Source organism: Triticum dicoccoides, chromosome 7A (genome assembly GCF_002162155.2).
Source record: "Triticum dicoccoides isolate Atlit2015 ecotype Zavitan chromosome 7A, WEW_v2.0, whole genome shotgun sequence".
In the NCBI taxonomy this organism is placed as follows: domain Eukaryota; kingdom Viridiplantae; phylum Streptophyta; class Magnoliopsida; order Poales; family Poaceae; genus Triticum; species Triticum dicoccoides.
Window position 1 is genome coordinate 378,027,417 of NC_041392.1, and position 7,095 is coordinate 378,034,511.

Genomic DNA, 7,095 nt, shown 5'->3' on the forward strand with positions numbered 1-7,095 from the left:
CCCATCACACTGGAGAGGGCCCGCTCGTGAACGGCCTCGTCTGCTGTTTGCCACGGCCGATGCGGCTGCCCCGCTACGCCTGCCCGCGTGAGCCCCACGTGCGCGCGTGCCGCCCCCTTGCGCGCCTCCGCTCGTCGGCCACCGGGCCGTGCCCCGCTCTCCCGCCCCTTGCTCTGCTCCAGCCGGCCGTTGTTTTCCATGGCCTCGCTATCCTCTGGACGAGCGCGGGCACAGTCGAGCTGACAAATGGGGATTAGCCCCAATTTTTATTTTTATTATTGTTGTTATTAATTAGAGATGGCCTAATGACAGGTGGCCCCCACCCATGCTATTAGTTAATTAACTAATAACTAGGTTTAATTAAGTTAATAGGAACTGACAGCTCGGCCCCATCATTTAATTAGATTAATTAAAATCATTTAGCTATTCCGTCAGTGACACATGAGTCCTACAAGGGCCTTTGACCAGTCAACATTGACCAGTCAACTACGGACTGGGCAGTTGACTGGGCCCTCTGTCAGCCCCACACAGCCGCGGGCTGGGTGTACTTTTGGGTACACTTAGCATTTCTAATTTATTTTCGAAATATTATTAATTTCAGAAAAATGTTTAAATCTTTGAAAATTCTTATAAAATAAACTGTAATTCGGATGAAAATACTTTGTACATGAAAGTTACTCAGAACAACGAGACAAATCTGAATACGCAGTTCGTTCGTCTACCACATGTCCCTAGCATAGCGAACATGCAACAATCCCCCTCTGGTTCGTTTGTCTGAAAACGTCAAACACTGGGAATACTTTCCCGGATGTTTCCACCCTTCGCCGGCATCGCCTAGTACCGCGTTAGGGCTTACCTAGCACCGCGTATTCCCATGTTATGCTTTGTGTTGCTTTGATTGCTCCGTTATTTATTTTGTTCCCCCTTCGTTACTTGTTTCCGGTAGACCCCGAGACCGACACTGCTGCTACCCAGTACGACTATGTTGTTGACGACCCCTCCTTGCCAGAGCAACCAGGCAAGCCCCCCCCCCCTTGATCACCAGATATCGCCTATTCTTCTCCGTACTGCTTGCATTAGAGTAGTGTAGCATGTTACTGCTTTCTATTACTCCTATCCTGATGCATAGACTGTCTTTGCTACTACTGTTGTTACCCTTACCTGCAATCCTAAATGCTTAGTATAGGATGCTAGTATTCCATCAAAGGCCCTACATTCTTGTCCGTCTGCCATGCTATACTACTGGGCCATGATCACTTCAGGAGGTGATCACGGGTACATATACTATATACTATTACATATTTAGGTTACTGTTTGGAGATGGGGGCTGAAGGGGCAGGTGGTTCCATCCAGGTAGTGATGGGCCTGGGTTCCCGACAGCCCCCTGATGGTTACTTTGTGGTGGAGTGACATGGCAGGTTGAGACCACCTAGGAGAGAGGTGGGCTTGGCCCTGATCGGTGTTCGCGGTTACTTCAAAATAACACACTTAACAAGATCTTGGTATTTGATCTGAGTCGGGCCACTGGCCTATACGCACCAACCAACTACGCGGGAACAGTTATGGGCACTCGACGTCGTGGTATCAGCTGAAGCCTTCTTGACGTTAGCGACTGAGCGACGCGTGCCGGGTTGGACCGCGTAATGCAACTGCCTTTGTAATGGAGGTTGCTAGATCTGCTCACCGGCCGCCCTCGCAACGTGCAGGTGTGCAATGGGCGGTGGGCCGAGACCCCCGCGCCATAGGATTTAGACCGGCGTGCTGACCTCTCTGTTGTGCCTAGGTGGGGCTGCGACATGTTGATCTTCCGAGGCCGGGCATGACCTAGGAAAGTGTACTCGGCCAAAGGGGATCGAGCGTGTTGGGAAATGTGGTGCACCCCTGCATGGAAGTTTATCTATTCGAGTAGTCGTGTCCCTCGGTAAAAGGACGACCCGGAGTTGTACCTTGACCTTATGACAACTAGAACCAGATACTTAATAAAAACACACCCTTTCAAGTGCTAGATACAACCCGGTGATCGCTCTCTAACAGGCCGATGAGGAGAGGATCGTCAGGTAGGATTATGCTACGATGATACTTGGTGAACTTACCATCTACTCTCTTCTACATGCTGTAAGATGAAGGCTTCCAGAAGTATAGTCTTTGACAGGACTAGCTATCCCCCTCTTATTCTGGCATTCTGCAGTTCGTCCACTGATATGGCCCCTTTACATTGATACCCATGCATATGTAGTGTAGATCCTTGCTTGCGAGTACTTTGGATGAGTACTCACGGTTTCTTTGCTACTTCTATTTCCCCTTTTCCTGGTTATTGTGATCATATGATGGAGTCCAGGAGCCAGAGGATCCCGAGGATGTTTCTACGTGGAGTTTGGCTTCGAGGAGTAGTTAGGAGGTCCGAGGCAGGAGGCCTTGCCTTTTCGATTGTTGCTACTTTTGTGCTAGCCTTCTTGAGGCAAACTTGTTTAACTTATGTCTATACTCAGATATTATTGCTTCCACTGACTCTTGTGTATTCGAGCTTATGTATTCGAACCCTCGAGGCCCCTGGCTTGTAATATAAAGCTTGTATTATTTTAATTTGTGTATAGAGTTGTTTTGTGATATCTTGCCGTGAGTCCCTGATCTTGATCGTACATGTTTGCGTGTATGATTAGTGTACTATTGAATCAGGGGCGTCACACTCACTCCTTGGTCCGTCCTGGTGATCCGTACGGTCCAATGGCGGCTGAGGTATGCGCGGGGTCGGGCCCTGCCAACGTAGAACACTAGGCCTACTCTCGCATCTCCTTTCTATAAGCTGTTTGCGCATCAAGGGGGACTCCTGAGCATCACCACGCAGGATCCTAACTGGCCACGTAGCCCCCTCACTCCTTGGTCCGTCCTGGTGATCTGGACGGCCCAACAGCGGCTGAGGTATCCGCGGGGTCGGGCCCTGCCGACGCAGAACACCAAAGCAAACGGAAAGGAAATCGTGGAATTTCAAACATATATTACAAGACATACTGTTTCTCGAATACCAAGCACAAGTTTAAACGCCTCCATGAGGCATGGTTCATGTTGCAGAAGCAAAGCAGGAAAAGGAGCCACTGGCAAGTCATCCCATCATCCTTGGACGCCGCCGTCGCTTGCAAGAGGCGTCCCTTCGATGGTGATGCCGCCCTCACCTGAGCCGCCAGCTGGAGTTGCAGGTTCAGCAGCATCACCAGTTGGGGGCGCAGGGTCGAAGGCGTGGAACTTCTTAAGCAAAGCTTCCACCTAGCCCTTTACGGCTTCGGCAGCGGCTGCGCAGCGCTCGTCGTTCACAGGCTCCAGCAGCTCGTCGAGGTTGGCGGCAGGATCACGAAGATAGAGGTGGCTGAAGACGCGCGTCAGCGCGGCCGAGGAAAGTGTGCGGGCTTCCCTTTCTACCAAGGGGCCGATTCCGCCCATGACCTCCTTAAGCGCCCCGACTAGATGAAGAAGCAGCTGGGTGGGGCCCTCATTGACGGTGGCTAGCGGCTCCTCCAAGACCTTCTCGTAGAGTGCCTGCAGCGCCACGCGGGACCTCTCCCCGAGGGACTTGAAGGCCGTGTGGTCCTCGGCCAGGACCTTCGCCTTGGCGTCAAGCTCGGCTTTCTCCGCTTCCATCTTCCGCTTCAGCTTCTCCAGCCGGCTGCGCTCCGTGGCCTGCGCCTTCCCCAACTGCTCCAGCTCGGCGTCGCGACCCCCGACGGCGTCCTCCCAGGACTTCATCTTCTCCTCCTCCGCCTTGCGGCCTTGCACCTCGGCCGCACGCTCGTTGTGCATTGTCTCCAACTCGGCCTGCAGCGACTGACAATGATCCTGGGCGGCCCCGGCATCTTTCAGGGCCACCTCGCGAGCGGTTGCGGCCTGGGCGGCGGCCTGCTTGTCCTTCTCGGAGGTTGCTGCCGCCTGGCTCAGTGCTGCCCGAATGAACACGTCCGAGTGAAGCCAGCCAGAGACCAGCTCCAGGCGCCCAGCTACCAGGCGGGGGTCGGCGCCTTGAAGATCTTCTCGCAGCAGGGTCATCACAGAAAGAGCGCACTCCAGGACGTCGGGGGAGGCAAAAAGATCTAATGTCAGCAGTGCGGCAGGAGGAGGAGGAGTCAGCATCGCCACCATGGCCTGGGAGGTTGGGGGCTCTTGAGCCTTGGGGACCCCCAGCAACCAAGCTGGGCATTAGCACCTCCGGAGCCAGTGGGGCAGCAGGGGCCACCTCCTTTTGAGGACGCTCCCCCAAGCCTCGCGAGGACGATTGGGCTGGAGAAACGCGAGCGCTGTCACTGCCCTTCTCCACGAAGAGGGGTGCAGCCGCCGCAGGCGATGGGGTCCCAAGCAATACCACCGCTTCCTCCTTCCTCCTCTTCGCCGTGGGTGTAGGCCTGTTGGCGCAACAGAGAAGCATTAAGAGTCAACAGTAGAAGCAGAAATAAGACAGGACAAGAGTACTTACTGGTCCACCATTGTATAATCTCTCTGCTTCCTATGCTTGAATCCTGAAAGCTTCGCGGCTTGAGGCACGGGCGCGCGAGCACCAGGAACAGAAGAAGAAGTAGCAGGTGTGTTGGAGGCAGCTCCAGGAAGCATCAGAACAGGGGCATCGTCTCGGGAAATTAGCGCCAACCGCCCTCTCGTCGGAATCGCAGCCGGGGACCTCCTCCGAGGACTGGCCTTGGACCTCGAGGAGCCATCAGTCGCATGCAGCTCCCTACTTTCTAGGAGGACATCGGCCTCGTCATCGTCATCAGGCAGGGTGCGGAGGATGTCGGCCTTGCACAAAGGGGAGGTCTCCCCCGCCCCTTGGCGGGTCACCTCCGAGTCGCGCTCCTCCTCCTCCCCTTCTTCCTCCTCTTCCTCCGCCTGAGACTCGTCGGAAGACACGTCCACTAGAGTTATCGTCACCGGGACATTCGAGGGCACAGGCGGCATGAGCCCACGCCCGTCGAAGACAGGCAGAGCGACAACAACCTTCGCCCCATCTGGACGGCGGTACAAGGGAACAAAGGAGTCTGGCGGGTACCCTTGGTCGTCCCCGACCAAGGAGTGGAGGGCCGAGCATAGCTCCTCATTAGAAAGGGCCTCCGGGCACAGGCAGAGGTCACCCCCTTCGTCTCCAAGCTTCCACAAGGGGCACGAGCGGGACTGGAGGGGAGCCACGCGTTGCTTCATGAATTCTTTGACGATCATGGCTCCCGTCTACTTCACCGCCCTCGAATCACTAGGCCTCAGGCCGTCGGTCATCCTCTCCAACACCTGCGCCGCCCGGGAGTCGGTGAGCTTCGCGCGAAGCCACCCCTCGTGGGACTCAGGCATCTTCGTCGGTAGCACCAGTCGGGGGTGGGCGCGCTTGGCGTCCATCAAGACCCACTTGCCCCTGAAGCCCTTGGCCTTCTTCCCGGCCTTCGAGGTGCCGTTGGTCCTGTTGGCTGCGACAAAGCCAACGCACCCAGAGCAGTGGCCCTCTTTGATCCGGAGGAAGAAGAAATGGCGCGGCAGTGCCACAAACGACATCACCCCGACATACGCCTCATAGTAGAAGGCGAAGATCGACAGGAGGAGGATGGAGTTGGGATGAAGATGGAGAGCGTGGATCTTGTAATGGCTAAGGACGGAGTAGAAGAAGTCGGAGAAGGGGGGAACCAGCCCGGCGACAATGCTGCTCATGAAGAATGGGTAGAAGGTGCTGCCTGAGGCCTCCGGCTCGTCGGAGCCAGCCCGGAGCACAATCTTCCTCTTCTTATCACCCTCTGCTATCATCAGAAGCATGACGACAAGGTTCTTCTCCGAAACGCTCGGCGCATCAAGGATCGGCTCGTACCAAGACGACGAGGGAGTGGCCTAAGCTTTCTTGGGAGCCATCTACTGCAAGCTCGAAGGAGGATCTGGGCGAATCTAGAGTCTCCGGAAGCAAGGAGCGAGAAAGGGGATCTGGAGCAAGTCGATGGGAAGCAATGAAGGCAAATGCAGCTCGCGCCAGCCTTTTGTCTGGTGGGCAGTTGCCAAGGCAGCATGGGGAAGCGGAGACGCCCACATCCCATCAATCACCATGCGTCAACCGAGGCCGCTAGCTGTTGGGGCCCGTGGCGCTCCACACTTGCCCCTTGGCTTCGCCTCAAAGCCAAGCCCGAGCACGCCTTGGTCCCGGGGGCTACTGTCGGCGTCCTGGGAACGGGGATCCCCAGACTTGCCTGCCTACAGCCCACGGTGGGGCTTCGCCAGCGGCGCCGTACGACCCATCTTCACCAGCAAACACTCAAGACCATTGCGAGGGGTCAAGCCTCGCGAGGCGGATGATGCAAGACCTCCTTGGGGCGGCCTCACCAGGCTGGCTTGGGAGGGGCGGGGATATCAAGGCAAGGGGCACCTCGCGAGGTCCCTATGACGTAAGCCATGACGACCGGGGCTAGGCGGGCGCCAGGCAGGTGCCAACGCGCACATTGTCCTCGTTTCCTCTTTGGTGCTAAAGGGACTGGCAAGGCGAGGAGTCCCGAGGCATCAGGTAAAGGTTTTCATATCAGTGCAACGAAACCAAGACCAGCAGGACGGCAGGACAGAGGTCACCATGGAGCCCAGGACGGCGTCACCACCAGAGCCTTTGGCAGGCGAAGACCACCTTTTGTCAGGATAGCTTGTACTAGTTGTCCCCCTTCAAATTGGCCATTGTGGGATCCCTTCCCACCTGATATTTGGGAAGAGGACCTGGGCCTCTATATAAAGGACTGGCCACCACCGTAGGGAGGCATCTCATCTTGGACGGGATCCATTCCACCAAGGCCACCACACAAGCTCACCGAGCTCATGAACACCTCTCCTCAGGAGGCTGTTCATCCCTTGTAATTGTTCATCCTCAGCCTACGAGGCAATCCACCACACCACACTTGAGTAGGGCATTACACCACATCGATGGCCCGAACAAGTATAAATCTTGTGTCCCTTTGTTTGGCGAGTTCGACGCGCTGAACCTTGAGATTGCGGTGAGGGCGTGAGCTAGAGGGAGGAGAGATCTTCGTGCGCACCCCAGTGTTCGGACCTCAAGGGTTTTGCCAAAACCCGAAATCCGACAATGGTTCTATGTCACTGAGCCCCGCG